Source organism: Molothrus ater, chromosome 1 (assembly GCF_012460135.2).
Source record: "Molothrus ater isolate BHLD 08-10-18 breed brown headed cowbird chromosome 1, BPBGC_Mater_1.1, whole genome shotgun sequence".
Classification (NCBI taxonomy): Eukaryota; Metazoa; Chordata; class Aves; order Passeriformes; family Icteridae; genus Molothrus; species Molothrus ater.
The window spans coordinates 25687651-25712837 of NC_050478.2; the positions used below are offsets into that span (position 1 = coordinate 25687651).

At 40.1% G+C, this 25187-nt stretch overlaps 1 non-coding gene across 1 annotated transcript; it reads right to left on the minus strand.

The window, feature by feature from the left end:
- Nucleotides 1–1744: 1744 nt before the first annotated feature.
- LOC118701684 (SEM1 26S proteasome subunit) lies at nucleotides 1745–7818 on the minus strand. Its single transcript, XR_008508551.1, has 3 exons — nucleotides 7671–7818; nucleotides 3826–3919; nucleotides 1745–1937 (listed from the first exon to the last, which is right to left on the minus strand). It is a non-coding gene; the product is annotated as an SEM1 26S proteasome subunit (transcript).
- Nucleotides 7819–25187: the final 17369 nt, after the last annotated feature.

Sequence of the window (25187 nt, forward strand, 5' to 3'; positions counted from 1 at the left end):
GAGTGCAGAGCCACTACCTCAGCCTAGGCTTCCATTCAAATTCTGCTTTCGTGAAAAAGAGGGAAAGATAAAAATACTAATACAACTGAGGCTCAGCAAAAACAAAGCCTTCTTGAGGCAAAGATGCTTTTCCATCTCCATGGCTTCCTCCTGGCTGCTTGCAATCACTGGGACAAGGCTGCTTTAGTCAGGTTTCCAGAATCCTGTAATGGAAAGCAGCTGTCCCTATCCAGATTGCACCAGACATCTCCACAATTATTTTGTCATCTTCTTTTGGTCAGCTGTGTTACTCAACTTCCCAGTACTGCTGTGTTAATAACACCAGCAATCCCAGGACTGTACTTAACATACTTTTCTTCTAAATTCCCAACACTAACCTGAGGATGTTTGTATTGCTATTTGCCACTCAATACATAGACTTTACATTTGTTATGTGTCAAAATATGAACTTCAGGACTTGCATTCTACTGAAGTGGGCTGCATGACTCACATATCTCAATGTGAACAATTTAAGTGACTAGGGCAAGCCTACTTGAAAAGCCTTCCCTTTCTTTTCCCAAGCCAACAGAGCTGGACAAGCTACCAACATTCAACACCATGTGAGATATTTAGTTTTGCATAACTATTCCGTTTTGCAGAACCATTCAGATGGCAATGAAGTTCTCAGTCTTTACATAGCTATCTTCAGAAAGCAGGAGTCACAATGAATCTTAACTCCACCATTAAAATAGCACTACCCAACAATTTTGAGGAAACTTACATTTTGCATTAATCAATGTCATAACATATGACACTCAGTTATTTAGCTAACAAGGTTAAATAACTGCATGTCCACCAACTATATCTTTATTCTGAAAGCTAACTTTATGTAACAATTAAGTCTCGATTTCTCTAAGTCAACAGCTAAAAAGCAAGTAGCTCATTCAAATTTCCATGAGTATGTAACTATAGATGCCCCTTTATTAAAAAGCCCTAATTTAATTAGGAGCCATGGCTGCCATCTCCCTCTGTCTTTGCATACAACAGCTTTAACAGGTCCTTTGGGGAGGTTTCATGGAAGTGGTAATAGGTGTGGTAATTTCCACTTTCTGTTTTCTAGTTCAGAGAGTAATTGAATCCAGTCACTACTGCGATATCTTTCTGGCAAATCTGTGTTGGCCTCCATGAAATAAGCTGGAAGTTTGATTTCTGTTCTCTGCAGGCATGTTTGCGTGATACAGATGAACTGCTGTAACTGGCAAATTGGAGGCAATTTCAGCAGAGATTCCTAGGCTCAAATAAGTGCAAGAACAGAACTTTCACCTCCAGAGAAGTCTCATCTTTAACAGTCCTGAGAAATTACAGGACTAGATTGGAGAGTTTGGATTTCTGCTGTTGCAAGACACTTTGAACTCTGTTTTATTAAACCAGCACTCATATGAAATGACTAAAAAAAAAACCCCAAGTCATTATGAAATAAAATGCTGAGGCAAAACAAGCTTTATCACTCCCTAATACTGCTTTCAATCTCTGCTGCATTTTAATTGGAGTACATAAGTATTTTATTTCCTGTGACAACAACATTAATTAGTCTTCATTCTGGTTACACACGTTTAGCCCCCCAGGCAGCAGCCAGTGCAAGAGCATCAGCCACTGCCAGACCATTAGTGGCATTCCAGGCAGGTCCGTGGATTCCGCCACACAAGACAATTCAGAACCAAAATACAACGTACCAGGTGAGTAGAGGCTAAATGTATGACCAGGCTAAGATTAAAAACTTTATTTTTTATACAAAACAATAATAAATCCAAGCAGATAATGAACTAAGTGTGTCTTCTAATTTTCCATCTTTTCTTCTTTTCTCAATAAAGTCTATCCACAGTTCAGTGTTAAACCACTCCATATTCTGCAAAAGCTATGACGTTTCCATCTTGTATCCATGTTTTTCTAATTCAGCTCTGTATAGAAGAGAGACAGATATATTGAAACACATACATAATACTGTTACATGTGTGGTTTTTTTAAAAATTAAATATACTACCCAAAATACAATCATTTTAAATAGCAATGTTGTACTGCTTTTTTATTCATACCAATTACTTTATCCTTACTTTGTAATTCTTAAACTCCACTTTTTTATCTTAAATCACTATAAGTGACTTCTCAGTGAAAAATTCAAATATTTGTTTTAATCACAGTTATTGCCCTCTGACCCACCATATGGCACGAAGTAGCATCTATGCACCTGCAACATCTCCAAATTCATTAGAATAACCAAAATATTATCTTATAAATATTCTCAAGAATCTTATACATTATTCTCAATATTTCCTTAACTCATGCAAGCTCACTATTCTATATGACTTAACTGCACGTGCTTCCAAAACAATTATAAGCTTTTTTTTTTTTTCTTTTAGAATAATGCAGTCTGGAATTTTTATTTATGTCTTGGTGCAATACACCTTGCAGTGAACAATCCTGAGGGGCTGCTTTGTTATCCTTAGTTGTGGCCAGGACAGCAACTGTTGTTGGGAACTACAACTGTTATCACTCCTGCCCTGCCACCACTTTGCTTCTCACCTGCCTCTGAACACACCAGCCAGGATGCATCCTGTTTTATCCCCTTTTATTCTAGCACATGTGTATCTAGATACAGAAGTACAAATCTCTAAAAATATTTTGGGTTAGTTTGCACATTTAGTAGTAGGACTTTAAAAGTGGAGGACTGCAGCATTTGCTTTCTAGAGATGGAAGAAACACGCTACAACCAGGCAACACTGCAAACCACTATACGGTCACCAATACTGCAGGCTGCAACTAAGGCCAGTTACACAAAGTTTGTCTAGATCAAATGTGTCTATCAAGAATTGTACTATTTCTTAAAAGTCTGTTTATTACATGTTTACTGATATTACCATTTAACTGCCTTTGAACCATATATGAAATAACTATGCTAACAATTTTTTATGCAGAAGACACAAAAATAATTGCTTTCCCTGAGTACAAGGGAGATCAACCCAGGAACTGTTTAAGCAGGCTGTATTACAGACAGTTTGCTCCTCATGCAACACACTGAGGGATTAATTATAAAATCTGGCTTTGTTCTGAATGCTTGAAACAATTTAAGTTATAATTATGCGTCAGTAAAGGATTACTGAAACTACAAGTGACAAAGAGGATTAAGCAACTGGTTTAGAGGTACACAAATTGCTATCACTTTTTTAAAGCATGTAATTAACAATTACTTTGCTGTTGTTGCTCATAAACCGTATGTTCACCACATAGGAAAGAACCTGCACGTTAACACAGATCACTAATCTCCAGAAAATTTACCTATTTGGACAAAGAACAGCAGTGTTGTTTTAAAGTACAGACATAAAAACTGTAATATACTTTGCACACCACATAGCACAAAGAGATAATCTTGGATGCCTTGCCATTAATCTTGGCAGTACAATGCAGAATTTTCACACACACACATAGAAAAGTCATTAGAAAAGGATCCATTCATGTTAAATTGACAAAGTGTCAACTATATCTCAACTTTCCGTGATCTTTGCATTGTTTCCATAACAGAGAAAATTCTGTCACCACAATGCCCTAAGGCATTTTCAGTAGAATTATTAAAAGATGAAATGCTGATCAGTACTTCAGAGTCTTGTAATCCCTAAGTCTGGTTCTAAAAGACTTTAAATAGAAAAGCAAAAAGTAGAGCTCTCATTTACTTCCTTTTAAGATCTTTATTTTTTTAAAGTAAGCAGATTTCAAACTTTCAGATATTAACTAATCAACTCAATTTAAAGTATTTTACCCATCTTCTAGAACAGAAAGTTTAAATAAAATTACCTTAACTGATTGGAAAAATCATCTTCTACATTGTCATCATCCCAGTTGTCTTCCCAGACATGTGCATCTTCATCTTCATCTAAACCAGTCCAATCTAAAGACAGAAAAGCAGGTCTAAATACTGTATGCTGCACTGCTTTGGTACCATGTCTTACTGACCAGTTAGCTCAGCCACAGGGAAAGGCAGATTTCTGGTAAATTTAACACAGAAATCTGGATCACATTCAAGTGTTTATGAGTCCGATCTAAAATACATCTCAAAATTTCTGTAATTACAACAAAAATGAAACTTGGTGAAAAAAAATCATTACACACACATCATGGCTTGAAAGATTAAACATTCCTAAGAGATAGTTTGCATACTTATGGATAAACTGTAGCATCATCCTTCCAGATTTGTATTTAAACATCTTTTTCAGATTAAAAAAGTAAATATGTATCAGATCCTTTCACCAAAACACAGACACAATCTCTGTTCCCTCAAATCAGATGCAGTCAGTCTATGGGCAAATGACAAAAAACTATCTGTGATGCAGAAGCAAAGGCAAATTGAGTTAAGCATCTGCAAACAGCACTTGATACCTCTAATCAGCTATTTCTGGGTTCCCAAGACAGCAGAAGCTGTCTTGCCTTTGTAGGGAAACACTTTATGTCCATTTACTAACTTTATTTATATTTTTCCTGTAATAAAGTAATCTGGCACATCACCCTTGACAAATTACTCATCACACACTTAATGCTTCATTATTAGAAAAAAAATAAAATAGTTCAGAGAAATAATGAAAATTCAAGGCTCAGATTCACTATGAAAACAGAAGTTGGCTTACTTGTTTTTTTTTTAGTTTCTCAGTTTATTCCTACTGAATGACACAGTTTTTCAAATGTTAAAAAAAAGAAGCCCCCTAATTTTGACACTTGCAACTTTTTATTTCTGAAAGTCTATTATTGTATTTAAAGAGATAACACTGTTGTTCCCCTTTCATTCTAGTAAGCCATGTGCTGCCCATGCACAGAAAACTCTGAGGACTAAGGCCTAAAGTAACATTAAACACTGATGGAGGTATGGGGGAAGCAGGGGAGAAAGTCAGTGGGTAAAACATCAAAAACTAACTCACTGTGAACAGCTAACTTTCTAAGAATGAAGCCTGGTCTTTGCATTTTCTCCTCCTTTTTCTAACACTGACAGGCAACAAAATTAATATTTGAGATTCACCAGGACAGGAAAATCCATTTGTCACTGATTAAAGACACACGTGTGGAAGGCATTACAATTAAATTTCCCTACTCAAATAAATTATATAATGGGAAAAGATGAAGGAGCATAGAAATTGTGCTGTGAGAGCAAAAGAAAAAAATTGGGAAGAAAAGGTGAAGAAAAAATGTTGTATAAAAAAATGCATTATTTGGATTTACTTGTATTGCTAGTTGCTCAAAGGGAAGGGCTTATCCTTTACAACCACCTCCAATAAGCTGTGCCCTTGCCAATTTATATTCCACTGGTTTTTTTTTTTCAAAAAAGAAACAACTTTACTGATTAACTGATTTTGAAGAGAGAAAAAACAAAGCTCAAACAACTTAAAATTAACACAAAGTCAAACTTTTCTATCTACAAACATATAAGTAGCTCAGACAGAACTACAAAGTTGAAAAAACAATCTCCCAGTAACTCATATCCAGCACAACAAACAGCAGCTTCAGTCACAGAAGATCAGCAGGGCAGACTGCAAAAAGATGCTCTAAATCACACTGAGTAAAGAGGAGTCAGAAAGGCCCAACTCATCTTCCTTGCTGAGGTGGAGAGTGAAAGTAAAGCCTAAATTACATTCTCATCCCCGCAGGACAAGATTCTGCAGCATCTGCATATATTGTAGATTGTATCTCTCTGTATATTGAGAGTATTACCCCCGAATTTTATCATACAATTATTACTCCCTGCTACATTATATGCCTGTGACTAAACGAAAGTAAAAAAGGTAGAGCACGATCTGGGATTGAAAGTATTAAGATCACTTAAGAGTCTACTACCATTAAGTACTACTAATATACACCAAAACTATAAACTTGTCATGGCTGAACTCCTTAAAAATGTATATGCTGATCACTGATTGTTTTATTTTGTACTTGGGAAACAAAAACCAGTTTTTAGGATTTTAGGGTTCTTTATGCCATGCTCTATCACTTCACATTTTTATATTCTGAAATGCACTGTACAAAAGATTCTTAAGTGGCTCATTTACATGTATTTTCATCTACTATAGTATACTTACGCTATACTTCAAAGTATCTTATAAAAATTGGGCACGTCTGGTTTTGATACATAACTTGATTTCATAAATTGTTTAAGTAAATTTTTAGGCTGAAATAAACCCCAAAAGTCCGTGTTTTCATCCTTTAACACAGATTTGCGTTATCTAATTTCCTTTGAATAAAAACTGGGTAATAGAACACAAAGTTCTTCTGTTCCTAGAAAGTGGTGTTTTAATTTGAAAGAACAACAATTTGGAATGGGTTTGAGCCCAGTTATCACAATTCTTTCCTAAACACTGAAGATAACAGACAAAGTGGTCTGAACACTCAACATCTCAAAACTATGACCTCACTTAAGGATTCAAATGGACCTTTTTAGACATTCTTATTTTCTGCAAGAAAGAACATCTAGAAGCCTGATGATGGTCACTTTTTGACAAGTCTCAGTTCCACCCAGAAAGCCTTCACAGTACTTTGCTTTAGCATTACAGCCAGAGTCAAGCAAAACTAATTTCACCTTCTGTAACAGCAAGTCAGGGCTCTGCCCAATCCAAGGTCCAGAAGCTCCAGAGACTTCCCCTACTGTGAATACTTAATTTACATTAAATAAGATGAACTCTTTTTTCTTTTTAGGAAACACTTAGGAAAAAGAAAATATGGTCTTTTAAGTTTATTTTAGCTAATATCCTAACTGTGTAATGAACTTTATCAGTACCTGCAAAAACATTAATTTTAGCAGAATTAAAGGGCTCAGAACACCTAAAGCTTGTAATACCATAGAAAAACCACATGCAATAAAGACAATAGAGAAAAAAAATCCTGATGTTACATTCATCGTAATATATATAATTTCTCAGGATCCACAACTCAAGATAGAATTAAGGACATAAAAAGTAAACATGCCCTAATAGGGATGTTTCCAAGACTATCGCTAGGACACTGAGCTGTTTCATTGAATTTAACTTCCTTATTAAGTATATCTGTACCTATTAAAAGCAAACCAGCATATACATACCCGTGCATCAATAGGTAAAGAAACTAAAAGTAACTACAGAGAGCAGTTTCATTTTCACATATTTTTCCATCTTACGCTCAGTTTCCAGCCCTCGTCCCTCCTCTGCCTTGCGATTCCCATCTCCAGTGTCAAAAAGCAGTAAACTTCTCCCGCACTTGTTCCCAGCCCTCTCGCACAGTGACACAGCACTCGCAGCGCGACGTGTCCAGCGCCGCGACACCGCCACAGAGCCGGGCACGGGCACCGCGACCGCGCTCGATCGCGGCTCTGCCGGCGCTGCAGCCCCTGCCCGGGCGGGGCTGCGCAGGGACCCGCGGGGCACCGGGGAAGCTCCCGCGGGGCTCAGTCGGGCCCTGCGGAGCGGCAGCACGGCGCTGCCCCACGGAGCAGCCGCGGGGACCCGCGGGCAGGGCCGGCACACATGGCGCCCCGGTCCCACCGCCGGCCCCCCGGCCCCACCGCCGCTCCCGCCTGCCGCGTCCTGTCCTGCTCGCCCCGGCCGGCCCAGGCCGCAGCGGTCCCGCCTGCAGGCCGCGGCCTGCCGCGTCCTGGCGTCCCGTCCCGTTCCGCCCCCGCCCGGCACCTTCAGCCGGGAACTCCTCAAACTCGTCGTCCTCCTCGAGGAGCCCCAGGTCCACCGGCTGCTTCTTCTCCGACATGCTGGGCCCGCACCGCGCCCGCCGCCCCGAGCCTGCTGGGATCCCGCGGCCACCGCCGCGCCTGCGCCGCTGCCGGGCCCGGCTCCGGCCCGCGCCTGCGCCCTGCGGATGGCGGCTCTGCCGGCCCCGCCCGCCGCTGCGGCCCGGCACGGCCCGAGCCGGGGCTGAGGGAGCCCCGCGGGAGCTGCTCCTGCTGCTGCTCCCGCTGCTGCTCCTGCTCTCTCCTCTCTTTTCTCTTTTCTCTTTTCTCTGCAGTGTTGTGGAGAGAACAAGCTCGTTCCCTGGAACGTCAGACCAAACTGCACAGGCCGCTGCCGCTCCTGAGCGCCTCTGTTCTCTATATTCTTTCATTATTGGGCAAAACCTATGGAGTATCAGCCTTCAAGTCCTTCATCTCCAAGTCATAGTGTTGGAGTTTTTTCCCTTCTGGTTTTTCAGTGTAGTGTTTCAAACCGCCAGGAGAGGTTTGGGTTGCACATTAGGAGGGATTCATTCACAGAAGGAGTGATGAGGCGTTGGAACGGGCTGCCTTCCATGGAGGTGTTTAAAGAAAACCTGGCCGTGGCACTCAGTGCCGTGGTGTTTGGCCATAGGTTGGACTCGATGATCCCAGAAGTCTTTTCCGACCAAATTGATTCTGTGATTCCGTGGAAACTTAAAACTAATTTTCTATGTTCTAAATTCCGTGTCCATCACATCAGAGGAACAAGCCAGCAGCTTGAAAGAGTTTCACTAAGCTATTCACTAAGAGTTTAGGCTGTTACATGAAAAGTAGAAATGCTGCGGGTTTTTATTATTCCCAAGTGTATTCATTTCACTTAAATCTAGATTCTCTTGATGATTTCAACAAAGGCAAAGTTCAGCACTTACTAGCCTGAACAAGTTTGTGTGCATGGCAGCACCAGTGGCTTGTCTCCCAGCAATCACCTTGTAACAATTGCCAGTTTGGTGGAGGAGCTGGGATGTTTTCCCTTGCTCTGTGAGAAGCTGATTCACAAGGCAATGACTTACACAGCTGATTATACTGTATCCTAAATTTAAAGTCAGGGAAACAACAAAACACTGGTGTGGGAATTCATGTATCATTGAGTTCCAACCCAGCATAAGCGTGTTCTGGCATGCAGCCACAGGTAAGGTGAGGTGGGAAATGAGCCCTTCTGCCAAGTGAAAGGTCTGATCAAGGGGTCACATTTTAGTTTTTTGTGACAGAAGGACTGACTGGCAGTGATGACTGTGAAATTATGAAAACTCTGGTTTAATAAATCAGTATGTGAAATCTAGTTGTAACTTAGCTGGGATTTTCAGCAAGCCATGCATTTTGGAATAATAGATATAGTGCTCTAACAGAGTACAAGATAAAGTCATAAAGTGGATAGGGGTCTGTCATATCAAAAGCTTGCACTGATCCATGATCATTCAGTTACTAAGGCTCATATTCAAACCCTCAAGTTTTTGCCTAACCTAGAACTTGACTGAAGTAGGAAGTCTAGATTACACCTCAGAATAACAAGATACTCAGTTACACCTAGATTATCCAAGAAAGAATGTAACTTGGAAACTCCTATGGACAAGTAGCTTCAGGTATCCCTGAAGCAGAAAGCAGCCTGAACTTGTTTCATAGACTTTCCCTACATATCTGCTGTAGAGAAAAGATGCAAGAGTCTTTTCCACCCCTTCTTTCTCTTCCTTCTGTGCCAAGCTGCTGATTAGGAAGTGCCCATGAAAAGAAGAATCTGTACTTCCCAAGAGAATATGGCCAGCCACTGCACAGTGAGACAAGGAAAATCAAGGACTCCTGAAGCAGTGTCTTACTGATGTAGAGTCTGAGCAGAATCAGTCTCGGATTTGAGGCTTCCTGTGCATTTCTCACCTCAGAACTGAGTATTCCTCTATACCAGTCAGCCAAACTTAATCTTCTGTTTCCACAAAAATCTGTAGTGTTTCTCCTCCTTTTGGTTGAAATCTCAAATTTTTCATGGTTCTTTTAAATTTGTGGTTTCTGGAGTTCTGTCATTAAATAAGGAGCTTGGCTCTTGTACCTATTTTCCTTGTAAGATTGCTGTCAAATCATGATTTCAGAAATAAAAACTCTAAATCTCTTGGTTTAAATCCAATACCCCAGGTTTTGTAAACATGCAATTTCCCTGGCTTGTCCAGCCTTTTTAGGAGATGAATGCATGAGTGCAGCCCTCACTGTAATTCCCCAAACCCTTTAACTCTCTGCTAGTAGGGTCTCCAAGGGCATAGATATCTGCCATGCCGTGTTTCTCTCATCAAGGCAAGCCCATCCTCTGTTGCCTGAGGGACCTGATCTGTGAAGCATTCTCCAAACCAGCCTGCTAGACCTTGCAGGAACAAATTCCCAGAGGGCAAAGCAATGAGGCTTACCTTCAGATTTCCTCTGTGTCCAAGCTGGATTTGACCTGGTGTGAATGCCCAGTGTCACAACCAACAGGCTGTTTGCTGGTTGTTTGGGGATCAAACTCCTCCAAAGTACAACCAGGTATTTTCAGTCATGGTGGAGCAGATTTGACAAGTAGACAACTCAGTCTGCAACAGAGCAGAGCTCAACTGACTGAGCAACTCAGTCTGCAATAGCCTACCAAGGAGAATGTCCTGGCAGGTGGCTATGACCATACCATATCCCAGATGTATGTTCCTAACAGCCAGACTATACAGTAACCAAATAGAAAAAACTTATTTTTCTGCAGGTAGCTGTTATAAAACACTGGGTTTAGTGCCAATCTTGTGGCTGGGATTTCTTAGCAGAGGCATGGGATTAAATCATATTTTCTTATGGTTTCTTCCTGGGTTTCTTATGCAGCTTCCATTCTGTAGGCTTTGTATATCCCACACTTCATTGCATCCAGGAAGAATGTGAGAAACTCACATTTCTGCACCAAGAAAAGATATCTTCAAATTCTACAAAGCATCACAGCATGTAAAAATGTGGTGTTGCAGTTTATAATAGTCAAGTCTTTGGGGGACCCCACCCCATGGAATAGTTTTAATTCTTTAGGGAAAATAGCATAAGGATTCACCTGTCAACAGATTTTCCAATGTGGAAAATTTTCAGAAGGATGTTGAAGCTCCAAGTATGATCAGAGTTTGATAGTTTCTGGATGGACCATTAAGAAAAAGAGTTGCATTTTAGTATCTACCCTATGCAGTCAGAGTGGGGAAAGGCCATGGATACCTCTAAAGAACATACTGGCAGTGATTTTCATTCGATCCTTCCCCTGTGGCAGTCCCGAGACTGGCAGCAACCTTTACAGTCACCAAGCCTATATTTCACACAGACACAAGGATCAAAGAGTAAGTTTTGATCAAATTGGGAAGGCACTCCCTACATTCCCAAAATAGTGTAAGAGGTCTGCTTTTTGGAGCTGCAGCCCCTGCACAGCACATCAGCTACATGCTGAATAGGTTGTTTTCCAAGACCAACAGCCTGACAGATTTGGGTGCTTCAGCAGAGAGATCTACATGCCTGTTGCATGGAAATTAAAGGGAAAAAATTCCTATAGATTTCAGTGGTTTGGGATATGACTGTCTCTATTAAAACCTTTACTTAAATATACTTTTAACTGGTAACATGTTAGAAATAATTGAACAAGACAATCCTGAGTAATTCATCAGTGCCTCTATTATTCTTTCTAGAGTTGCACATCAGCTATTTACACAATATGATTTGTTTTAATTTTTTTATTCAGCATGTTTTATGCATTAGTATCAGAAAAGCCTGTCTTTCTCTTGGCAAATGTTGCTGCAAGTTGTCTAGCAGGGAGGTGGATTATGTAGATTTATTTATTCAGAGTGTAATTTGCATAAATGAAAAATGGAAATAAATCCTCTTTTCAGAATTAAAGCCTTTTTTTTCCCCTTCAAGGTGAAATAAAAAGTGTGTATAGTATACTCATTAAGATTTCCGTTTTTTTTTTTTTTTAGGTGGCCTATTAGTCATTTCAATGCTAGGGCCCATTTTCTTTGATTTGGATGCTTTAATGTCTGAAAGCATATTTTGAGGATAAGATTAAAAAGAGACAATAGAACAGATTGGAAATTAATTTGCTTGTAAGCAGTCAAAGGTGTCCTGTTGAAAAAAATCTCAAAGCCATATTAAGCATTTTAGATGTATTGTGTAAACTATTGTTTTGGAGGCCTGCATGGTTCTAGGCTACCATACAGTGCCCATTCAGAAAAACCCTGACTGCAAAGGAAATTGGCATTGTATGTATTTGATCCAGCCGTGGATCAATATCATGTGAAATCTGGGCAGAGACCTACATCTAATGGCCCACCAGCCCAGACACATCTGTCTCAGATCAGTGGTGCCTCCAAAGCTTATCTGGGTGGGAGAGGGACTGTCTTATGGTCCAGACTGTTAGATATCAAGGAGTGCACCTAATTCCTGGGAAAAAAAAAATAAAAAGCCCACAGGAAAGCTTATTAGCATTGTTACCATTCAAAATGTGTGAATTGCTGTACAGTGCAGAATATCTGTCCTGTAGCGAATTGGGCAGTCCAAGCACTGATTAATGCATCCCAGGAATCCCTTCCGAGATGGTGTTCTGTGTCTGGATAGTACTGCATTCCATGCTGCAGGTTTTTTGGATTCAATTGAAGGAAAAAAACATCCTACGTTCAGTGCATCTGGAGAGTGAGGAACAGATTGTCCTGCTTCTTACAATAGCTCTGCACAGCTCTGGACCCATGGCATTATTCCTGAGGTCAGTGCCTTTGGTTTGCCACTATTTATTTATTCATGTCTGCAGAGGACCTCTTTTTCTCTCCATATGTTCCATCATTCACCAGCACCTCCTGGTAGCCCACCCTGCTCCCACAGCCCCTCTGTCCTCAGAGCTGACCCTGACTGGGGTCAGGATGCGATTAGGTGGCTGCAGATCATAAGGAATATTAATCACAAGGAACACTTAGATGTTGCTTTACAGACTTCCTTATGTGAAATATGCTGTGGCAAGCTATCGGGTTACCAGTGGCTGAAATAGAAACAGTTCTCTCTTTGCCCTTGACAGTCAAAAGAGGGTTTGATTTATTTTCTCATTTTCACTCGGTCTAAAGGCAGCTGGGCAGTATTGCTGCAAAGCTCTAGCTGTGTGTCATTGTAATAGGGGCAATATGTTTGTTCACTTCTGCTCTCTTCCTCTGTCTAATTGTTCTATTGTCTTTCTGTTTTCTCTCCACATTGGGGCTGACAAAATGTCTCCTTGGGTTTAGCCCTCTAGCCAAAACTTAACGGGCTCCTAATCAAGAACTAACACCCCCAGCAGGCTATTTCCTGCCTTTGTTTACCATTTCTGGTATCATCTTTCTTCTCCTCTCAGTCCATCATTACAAATTTTCACCCTCATTTTCCTTTGACTTTTCCTCTGTATAGGGTGGAGGAAGCTTCCTAAATATTGTTCCCCTTTTGTTTTCTGGTAACTTGATTTCTGGCCTCTCAGCTCTAAACCCTGGAAGAGTACCAGATACATCCAGAACCAGATTTTACCAGCCAAGTAGCCCTGGGATAACTGTATATTCCATGTAGCTGTATCAGCAGAATGTTTATTGCAGAACCTTGATGCAAATTTTAAGGATGTTTTGAATGTAAAAGGAGTAACCACAATGTAAATAATCACTAGGTACCTTTCACCATAACTTGAATTTCCATGCAAATATTGGGATTGTCAGGGTACAATTCAGTTGCCTAAACAAACATTTCTAAGGTCAGTTAAGATGCCCTAAAACACAGGGCCACCTGATGTAATCTGGGAGAGCCTGGCCCTCCACAACTGCAGCTAGAGATGGGGAAAAATACCCCAGGGTTTCCAAAATAGTATCAGTTGCCTATGCTTAAGGTACTGAATTCCCATCATACATTGAAATAACTGTGTCTTGTGCTCCAGTGTCTTTTTCATGTTACTGCACAACTGACTTCATTTATTCTGCCATGGCTGCCCTGAGAATAGTACACTGTGGTAGCCTCAACAGGAGAGGTTAGTATGTAACACTGCATATATTCCATGACCTGTTGGAATCAGGAGAACAGAGTAGGCCTTTTTTTTCCACCTCAAATATGCTTCTACCTTTACATATCATAAGGCGGGGCCAGAATGAAGTTCAACCCAAATAAAATCAAATGTTGTAGCCTGGGAACAATTATTAAGCATTTTTCTGATGTTCAGATAGGAAAGCAGGGGTATCATTAGCAATCCTGGCAAGCTGTGGGATTTTCTGATACCTTGACTAATTCAGGAGCAAGAGTCAGGCCACTGAACTTGAGGCCAATGTCACCTAAGGGGACTGCCTCGGACAGGCCCTCTTTACTTTCAGTTCAGAAAGGACATAAATGTTCAAGGTGGACATTCAGAGCACCTGGGTTTAAATATCATCCCTGAAGTATAATTTGAAAGGACCTATCTCATGTCTGACTATATTAGGAGGACTTGCCCATAATTATGTATGAAAAGTCAGGAGATGGAAATAGTATCTTACAAGTTCAAGTAAGAGCAGTCATCCTTCTTGGCCACATTTCTCTCGCAAAATTCCTCCAGGGCTTTTTTAGCCCTAAATGTATCTGTTTAGCTCACTAACAGCTCAGCAATCCCCCAGGAGCTTCTCAAGTGTATGTGGTGGGAGCTGGCACTAGCAGTGTGTTACTCAGAGCGTGCTGCTGGTGTTGGCTTTGCTGTGCTGGCAGGCAAGAGTGTACTCACTGCCCTTCCAGCCCCTTGGGCTGCTTGTCACCAGCCCTGGCTGTCATTCAGCTGTTCTGCAGTGTCACAGGCAGCACAGCCCTAATGCAGGGAACTTCACTTGATTTAATTTATTGCAAATTAACACAGCCTTTTAATTACTGATTGGTGTACTGAGGGTAAAAAAGAAGATTTATACAATTGAACAAACACTCAGGGAATTACCTTTCCTTACCTTTCTTCAGGCGCTCCTTCAGTCAAACACCTCTTCTCCCTCCTTTCTTGCCTCAGCTCCCTTTGTTTTCACTGCTGGTTCCCACTTTCCATCCCTCCCAGTCCCTTCAGTGAGGTGATGGGCAATTGGGGTCCAGGTATGTTTTCTGCCCCTGCAATTCACTTCTTGCCCTCCACTCTCCTCACTTCTTACTGCTCCTGTGCCGCAGTGTAGCTCATCCATGGCCTGTGAAGAAGTGTTGTGCAGTTGGTGGAAACATCATTGCAAAGCATGTCAGGAAAACAAGATGGGTATATTTTATCACAAAGACTTATGCAGTCAATGAAAGTCAGGTGTCTGAGGCGTGTTTTAATCCTGAAGCCCTGGATGTAGCTCCCAGAGATGCACACAGGGGCCAGCAGTGCAGGGCCAGTGTGATGCATGAGCAGGACCAGCAATGGCTTCTCAATTTCCCCCAGCTCCCGTGCTGCCAGCTGCTGCCCAGGCAGGGGACAGCAAGGCCACCCCAGCTGGAAAAGCAGACATGGTGCCCAAGGCATGGAGAAACCCGTAGAGCCCCAAAGCTCCTCCTCATCCACCCTGCAAAACAGAGGATACCTTCTTCCTCAGAGCTCCTGTTAACTTGTCATGTCTTCTTCTGCAAGCATGGAGGTTTTGATGAATCATCTAGTGGTTTTCCACAGAAATGAATGAAGAAACACTGTGCCACTAACAGAGGCATCAATTGATTTCTTTCTAAACAGGGACACCCTTGAGACCTTTTTTATCTTAGTCTTCTTTTTCTCTTAGATTACCAAGTGAAGTTGATCCAGTATGTCAAATCAAAGCCACAAGGAGCTATTTGGGCAAGTCCTGATCTTATTTTGACTCATCTAACCAGCTCTAATGAGTACAGCAGTTGGCCCAGCCAACTCTGGGCCACTGTATGTACAACTGTGAAAAACTGATAGTTCTTTTTGTTTCTGTTAGATAGGAACTTATTCTGAATTATATTTTAAAGAAAACCCTGGTAATCACACTCTCATGGTCCTACTCTGCTTTCCAAAGCACATAAAGCTTTTGTAACTATAATTCTTAGCCCCATCACGAACACAGTAGCATCAGTGATACCTGGAATCCTTAAAAAACCAGCATCAGAGTAAATGGTGAGCATGTGTCAAATGAATCTACAAACCCAAAGATTTTATTGAGAATATATATAAAATCCTTTTGTCTACATTGTATACACACATGTTAGTGAAAATATTTACTTGTCCAGTATTTATTGTACAGATAAACTATACAATTAAGCAGGCTAATATGATAGCACAGTGGTGGTAATTATTATTCTAACATACAAAGTAAATTAAAACCAGGTAGGATCACCCACAGCAGCATATTACAGTAAAGAAGTTAGATTTGAGTACATGGTTATTGAGGCTGGCTGAGAAAGAAAGTAAAAGATCTAAACTGATTGTCATGTGAAGGAGTGCATTAGGAAACAGTACTCTCAGTTTTACTGTTTCTGGCTTGTATCTTTTGTAATACACAATAGGGGAGTCTTTTCTCTGATTTGCTTTTAAGCCTTTAGCACAATCAAAAGCTGGAGGTATTGTAAAGAAAATCTGCAAATATCATGAAAATGTCTTGTGGTGACATTCTTATTCAGGCTCTGGGCCTGATTTTGAACAATCTCAGAGATGGCAATGCCAAGCTCTTCTGCAGGTCGGATATTTGGGGACTGGAAGGTTGTTTTATAATCTTGTTTTCATGTCCTTGCAAATTTAGATTTTTTTTTTTTTTTTTTTTTACTTTGTACTAACTCAGACTTTATTAAAACCATTCAGAACAGATATTGATGTTCTAAGTCAACACTTCTTGCTTACCGGGAAGATACATAGCTTTGGTCAGCAGAACAATTTCCAATCTTTGAGGAAACTGAGAATATATTTAAAGTTAAGAAAACAACAGTTATTTAAAAAATGAAGTTTCCAAAATGCTAGCACTTTTAGATCCTCTCCATTGTATCATTCTGCCTGACTATGGTATCATCTTCACAAAAGTTCTTGCACATTCCTGGCAGATGATTCATGGGCCATATAAAAAGTCAGTGCCTCAAAAAAATTAGATTTTTGTTCTTTGTATTTCATTGCCTTGTCATCTAAAGGGAAAAGTCCATTTTTGCCATTGTGTTTTCACTCTGAAGTGGTTTGAGGTGGCTGCAGTCTGAAGTATAACCAAAGCAAAACAGTAAGGTTTGAAATTGTATGTTCAGTGTTTATGCAGGCTGTATGGAAGCCACAAGGAAAAATAAATTTAAACAATCACATGTAGATCTGAGAGGCAACTGAAGCAATGGCTCCTCAATTCCCAAAAATACAACTAAATTTAGAATTATATATCCCAACCAGTTATCACATGCATGGTTTATTGGCACAGTGTAACCAAATACATCCAAATGCCTGGCTCTTCAGTTGTAAGAGTTTAAACCATAACCTAAACAGAGAATTGAAAAAAATGTATACTATTTTTAATGCTGAAAGAAAAAGAAAGAAGTTGACAGATCTCCCCTACACTGTCAGAGATTAGGAATTCCTGTTACACATGACTATTTAGAAACATCATATCTCTTCATACTGCTAATGACCCTAAGGGGCTCCAGATATTCACCAAGGACTTGTGACAGCTGCTTTTTGGGTATAATGGAAAACCATCTCCTCTTAAAAGCACAAAGCACATAGCAATTGGTATTTAGTTCTGCAGGCAGCCAAACCTAGTGTACTGAAGTCCTGATTCTTTGAGGTCTTTCAATGTTTGTTTTATCCACCAGGTTTTCACAGAACAACTCCATGTTCCTCAAAACTTGGCCCACAGTCTTGACAATCCTTTAATGGTACTGATTTTACACCTCTTCTTAAGGCAATTCCATCTACTCTGCTTTTCTGTGACTATCAGGAATGTCCCTATAATATAGTAATTTTTTTCAGCATATAAAATGCTGACTCTACAGACAGAATCATATGACCGATCTTATTTATTTTAAACAAAATGAAAATCCAGTCTATGTGAAGCATACATAAGAGCAAGCAAAAACTATGAATACAGATTTGCTAAAATACTGTGGTTGATCACCTTTACAATAAATTTAGTAACCTTTTAATATTACTTTTTATATTATTAATTTATTAAAAGATGTTATTTTTTTATGTTATGCACATACATTATATACATATATATTATATATGTGGTATAGCTCGTCTTTTGCAGATTTGCATAAACTTATTGAACAAGCACATCTGAAACAGTTATTGCATAGAAAACTTGAATTGTGCATTTTAAATAATGACTTTCAAAGGATAAATTGTAATCTTCTTTTATGGAACAAATTTATATTGAAGCTTCACTGAAATGTACAATTTTTCAATAGAGTTTACTTAATGTTAATCTATTCATTTGGGGGTAAATGAAGAATTTAATGGTGAAGTGATGTAACTAGAATATAGTCTCAAGTGGTGTGTTAGGTTTATCAATCAGTGAAAATTGTGCACTTGAGTGTAAAAGCACATGTCTATCCATATGATTCTTGCAACCTCAGTTAATTGAAACCCTTTTTCCACCCTATTATCAATACTTGAAAAATAGCTCCAACCACATCTATTAACCAGTGCCTTAATAGAAGCTTTATCAGCTCCATATAAATTGCATGTATTTTGCTAAAAAGCAATTTCCCTAATACAAGGGTCAGTTTTATGGTTCACTGGAGATGTTTGCTCAGGAGGTGTTGGGGCTACAACTGGATGGATGGATAGAGATGGATAGAGCTGTGAGCTTGGTCTTCAATCCACTGAAACACTGGCAAGGTTGGAGGTCTGATCTGATTAACACTCTCAGTCCTCATTAATTTTAACAAAAGCAAGGTGTGCTTATGATGAAAATTAGCTTGGCTTGATCACTTGTACAGGGAAACTTAAATTAGACTAGAAATACGTGGTTTTAAATTTCCTATTTACAAAAAAATCCCCAGAACTTTAGACTCAGGACAGCAGAATTATACACTAATACTGATATGTCCTAAACAACTCTGAAATGAAAAGTTCTTCTTTCCAAAGCAACTTCTTCAAATTTTTAATTCATATTTATAATTTTCTTTCTCCCATAGATACTTGATTCAAATGAGCAATAAATATAGGGTTTCTGCACAGTTTGGCTCAGTGTCTCCTGAGATCATGGACAATTCAGCTGTCAATTCAATTTAGCCAGTTGTCATCACGAATCAACAGTAGAAGAAAAATGAAAGCATCTATGAAATAAGAAAAAGAGGGATATGAGATGTTCAGCAGCATCTAATCTAGTGCTAACTAAAGCTCTCTAAAGGCTTCTATAATCTTTAAAGGCATTTTGGAGCTTTGAATCCATAGGGTTTCACCTCTGCTGAGAGATTATCCACATACAACAAATTTTGCTTTTGTTTTTGTGATCAAGTTGTTTAATCAGTTCCATCAGACGTGAAGATACAGGTAAAGGGCAATTATGCTGGGTTAAGCTTCATTTTGGGGACATTATTTTCATGGTTAATTGGACTCCCTGTTCCCCAGGGAAACTTGTTGCCATCTCACAGAACAGAGCTTTGCTGTGTTGGAGGGGTCCACAGACAGCATGAATATTTTTTTGCTACTGTTAATTCTTTGTGTAGATCTGTCCCTATGATCTTCATCCATGATCAGTGGGCAAACCAGTGGAGCTTTGAGAATTAACATAATAAGGACCTTTACACAGTTGTATGCAGAAGTAATATACTGGAAGCATTTGCATTACAAGTGAGCAAATAGCTTTCCTTTTAGTCTTAAAGTGCAGTTTTATGGGACCATATATTATGTGGGAAGGCAGAGCTGAAACTGGTACTTCATTTATCAAGGCATGCATAGTTTAGTGGTTGTGGCACAGCTATTCATAGGCAGGGAAAAAGAGCCCCCATCACAGCCATCAGAGCAGAGCTACAGATCTGCAAACTGACCCAGGCCAGGTTAGAGCTCAGAAAGGTGCTAAGAAACCTGGCTTGTACAAAGGAAATTAGGGCTCAAAGTTACAGGAAGGGTGCAAAAAAGATCGGTGCTTCACCATATTTACAGACATACTGTTTTCATTGTCAAGACTTTATAAATTATACTACAGTGGGCAGACAGGGCAAAACCATAGCTGAAAGCTATCAGAAATCTTTTTATGCAATGAAGAACTTCCTTTTACAGTGGGGTATTTCTTCACTGAGAGAAGATCATTGCTATAAAGAGTAGGTATTTATCAATTTTCAAAGGTCTTGGCCCATGAAAGCTAGTGTTAGATTTGGAATTTCTCTTTTGTTGCCAAGGTGACAAACACTTATAAATATACCACATCTTCTAATGTGCTTTTAACTTAGTATTTTTATGGCTTTTAAATCAGATACCATTAGCAAATATATTAGGTAATTTAGCTGAAAGACCATTTTCTACTAACACTTTTTGTTACATTTCCCCAGGTACTTCAGTAAATGTCTGTTGTGACATTGCAGTCCTGCCAGGCTTCTAGCATATAAGGATACATACAGTACATCTGGTAAGAATTAACATATTACCTTAGGGCTTTCTATTTTTTTGTATTGATGATTACAAATTGTATAAAAGAAGACAAATACTAAGGATTGGATCCTACAGTCCATTGACTTCAGAGGGAACTCTGTGGAGGTAATGACTCTGGGATTGGCCAGAGGCCATACTGTGTGTTGTTTTTTTTGGCTCCTATCTCCCCTTTTTATAACCCAGTAATGAGGCTGAAAACACAGGGGGGACCATAACAGCTCCATAGCTGGGCACTTCCCTCTGCAAAGGAGAAGCAAACAAACCAACAAAACCTGCCTAGGTGTTTTCCTCTTTTTCACAGAGTCGAGGGCCAGAGGAGACCTTTGCCATCATCTGATGTGATCCCTTCAGGACACCAAGCCAAGGAGCTTTCCTGCCAGGAAACTGTCTGGCAACCATAGAAGCCATGTTTGGACAGAGCATGGCTTGAAGGCAACTAGCATGGAAACTGGTGCTGGCAGATGAGGCAGCAACATCTGCAGGAGCTGCTTGTCCACAGAGGCAGCTGCACCTCAGGAGCCTCCTGGGGCCACAGGAGAGTGACCTCCCTGTGGGCAGGTGCTGCAGGCACCAGTGGTGGAGCCATGAGAGAGCTCAGCAGCAGGACTAGGGTGGCTCTGCAAGCAAAGGTGTACAGGGCCCCTCTGACTGCACAGAGCCTTGCCCTGTGCTTTTCCTGCTACAAAACCACATCTGGGGACAGAGCCTGGGATGGACTCTACTCCATCTCATGCCAGAAGTCCCATCCTGCACCGAGGAGCATCCTGGTTGGGAATGCAGCCATATGAGCAGGCAGAGCTGGAGAGGTGGGGTGCTGACAGAAAGGAGCAGTGATTTCAAAATACAGTTTTTTAAAAATTTTGACAAAGCTCTGCAACACTGAGGATTAAGCACAGTTCATAAACCAGTGAATAAACTGCCTACAATAGCAGTGTGTTAGATTGGGTGGAAAAGTCCAATGGAGAAGCATCCAGGAAACATCTTTCATGCCTGCACATTAAATTTAATCTTCCACCCCTGTCTTTTAAGACTTGGCATTCATCTACTAAGAAAAGATGTTGATCTGAAAGAAAAAGTGAGGGAAAAAAAAAACCCCAGTCTGCTAGAACAGTTTGCTTGGCAAAATGGGAGAGACTTGAGGAATGAATTGTGTGTGAGTTACAAAGAGCCATCCTGCACTGTAGACACTGGGCCTGTATTTGTCACTCTCGCTCCCAGCCCAGCACTGTCCCATTGGCCTCTTCATTCAGCACAGCTATCTGTCATGAAGAATTTAAGTTTCATATTTTCATCTGTCAGTTGTGAAAAGGCCTGTCAGCTGAAGCTTACACTACCATTTGCTAAAAGGCCTATAGCCCATGCTGACAATACACTCTTATATTTGTGCTTCCAGGCTCCAGATAATCCCCTCACTTTCCTCCTCAGCAGTCCAGTTATGATGAGGCTTAAATTGCATATTTTGGGGGGTTTAAAATCCAGATTTTGCTGATAAATGCTATCAGCGGGAATGAAATGAAATACAGCACAGTTTAGCTCTTATTACCAGCATTTTGTGAGACAGTATTCATATTAAACAGCTTAATATCTATAATGTCTACAGGCACAGGAACTGAATGTAGGAATGCTAATATCAGCTTTTATCTGCTTTGTCTCTTAGCCATCCCTGAAAATAAACACCCATCCTTCAAACAGGGCATTTCCCAGTTTGTTTCTTTAATTTGATTTGCAGAGGGAAATAAGATAACCAGCTCATTACAAATTCACAGCCAATTGTTTTATGCTCCAAGATACCACCAAATTACTCATAAAAATGCCACAGAAGGAAGAAAGTGTCTAAATCCCCAAAGCACACTTCAAACCCCAACACTTTTCCTGTAAGACTGTTAACAAAATTACCAAAATAGAAAGCTGGTCACCAACACATCTCAATTTGATGTGTGTTTATGAGGGTAAGGAAGGATACAAGGAGTTGATCTTCATACCTGTAACTTTAGGACTGCACAACTTTGATTCTCACATCTAAAGAACAACACAGCAAAAAGTAAAATTGTTACAGAAACTCAATCTCACCTGAGGATTGTCAGGGAACACAGCACAGTAACCCAGGTTAAGCATTTGCTGTCTTGTCTCTAAGAAATTGATTTTCCAACCATTATGCAATCACAAAGAAATCATATCTTTAATTCATTACAGGCTTTTAAATTGCCTAATTGATTAAGACACAATTACATTTTCTGAAAAAATATGAGGTTATGTCCCAATGAAACAACTTTATGTTTTCCATCTTAGATGAAACATCCTTTTTCCTGTAGTTCTAAAATATTCTAATATAGTACAGTAGTACCAGAGGGATTTCTGTTTCATTGCTTTCTGTTGTCATTTGGAAATCAGAGCAATGTTTTTCAACCTTTGGTCTGAGACAGTTTGGAAGGAGAAGACAGAGGGACTCTGCAAAACATCCTGTGAAAAGCAGTCTTACTGTTAACAGGTTTCAGCCTGATCCCTTTTTCCCTGGAAAGGATTTTCAGGTTTTCACATTAAAAAAAAAAAAGGTTGAGACTTACTACTTTGGAATATCTTTCTCATGACAAGATGGGAAGGTGCTTACCCTCAGCTGGCTTCTGTTCAGAAAATGAGAGCAGTGACAAGGCAGTGTATAAAGTGACTCCATGGAAACGTCCCTGCACATGCTTCACATGCTACTCCTGTGATTAAAACAACTTGTGAGTACAGATTTGAGCCCATAAATATCCTGCAGGTCAGAAAATAACACCATAACACTACTGAAAAAGTTTGAAATACAGGACTTCCTTGAATGTCCTAACTGTTTGGGTTCAGATGTTTTCTACTACAGCCAGCTGTGGTAAAGAATTCTCTCAGTGGGGAAGGATTTTCCCACCTCGGAAATATTTTTTGCCACTGCCATATCCTTTGGCTGTGTCCCTCCACTAAGTAAAGAGCAACCAAGAGAAAGGAAGCTGAAAGGGAGTGCTGTAGAAGAGTATGTATTTTTGCTTTATTAATTTACACACATTAAGATTTTATTAAGATGGTATAAATAACAATAGCTAATAGTTAATAATAAAACAATGTTAATAGTATTATTAACAGTAGCAATTATTATTAGCCATCCAATAAACCTATTTTTTTCTTTAATGATAGTGAGATACTGCCAAGACAATAGCAATGGGGCATTGTCTGTTCAATATCTGGTTCAAAGCAGCAAGTACATCCTGCCCCAGAATATTCTCACACAATGACTTCTAGAAAAGACGTGTAGGAATTAAGATAAATAGACACTCTGAAAGACATGGAAAAAGGAAACAGCAAAAGCTGGTGCAGTGCATAGATGGATTCCTGTTTACATGGAGTTTTGGAGGTCTCTGAGAAGGTAATCAGTGAGTTAAAGCATAATGATTTGTGTTAGCTATTTTTCCGCCCAAAAGATTGAAATATCTGAGGAACAGAGGTTTTGTTTTCCTGTGTGTTACCACGTGGAGTATTTTGGCTCTCACTATGTTCTTACTGTTGTTGCAAACAAGAATTCCCTTAGCATGGCATATGGATTGAGTATCTTAAATTTTTTTTAATGGAAAAGGCAAATATGTCTTGGTTTGGGAAATTACTACAGGAGCTGTAGCAAGTGATTTGATTCCCTAAGCAATACAGACTTTTAATGTATGAGTTGCTCTGTCTTGGGGTAAAAATTCAGAAAATAGTTTCACCTCACTGAAAAGCAGGATTTTCCTCCTGAATTCCTGGGAATTTCCCACCTAAGCTATGAGCCCTCCTTTTGTCTCTCAGGTTACTCATTAAAAGCAGGCTCATGCCTCATTTAAAGAACAACAAATGGAGGAGACAGATCAACATTTCTTTCTGCATTTCTTTTTACCTGCAATTTGGGAATAGCTTTGGTTAAATCCAGGTCAGTGTTCTCCACTGGCACATTCAAATCAATATAAGGGTGTCCAGTATATTTGTAGATGAAGAAAAGAGTGAGAATTGCTCTGATAGAATTTGTTCTCTTTACAAGTTAGAAATCCTGGCCTTTTACTACTTTAGGTTGGGCAGTTCTCTCCTCCAACTGGTGGCTTTTAGGACTTTATTCCCAGGGGCTGAGCAGCAACTTTTAACTGCTTTAATTTTTCTGAGCAACTAAGGCCCTGTGAAGATCCTCAGTACTTAACTCAGGGTAATACACCCATGCAGGCAGCCAGATATTTAACTACCAGGCACAGCAAATACTCATCTCACAAGTCCTTTTTAGATCTCAGCTAAACCTTTCTTCCCTTTTCTGTTCTTCGAATTGCAATTATTCCCTCTTCCTGCCCTCCAGTCTCTTTGAAAGGATTCGTTTGACTATTAGCTACATTTTTCTACTTTAAGTTTGCAGGTGGGTGTGACTCAACACACAGGCAGATGCCAGGAAAAATCACTTCAGTCAGGTGCAGAGCTCAAGGCAGTGACAGGAGATGTGATCCCTGGTCAGCACCGTAACCCACTGGGACCAGCAAAGATCCCAGCGACATGAAGGGCCTGCTGCCCATATCCATGAAAGCAGTGGCCATGGTCCAGTCCTCTTGGTGGCAAGCACTGGGGGCAGCTCTCTGGAGCTTCTTGGAGGAAGCTGGTTGGACTCCCAGTCCTTGCTTAGTTGGTCCTAGGAAAAAACCAACTACATCTTGTCCTGACCCTATGCACACACAGCTGCTACCACCAGATCTGGTAGTAAAATTCCTAACTTCTTCTGTACCTTCCTCATGCAAGGTTTGTCTTTGGTTCTATGAATATTTTATTGGCATGCCCACATTCCCCAGAAACTTCAGGCTCCTTTACTTTTGTTTTCTTGTTTGCTTCACTAGGGAATAAATGGGCCAGACACCAGGCATTTAAATTAGGATTATACTTCATCACACT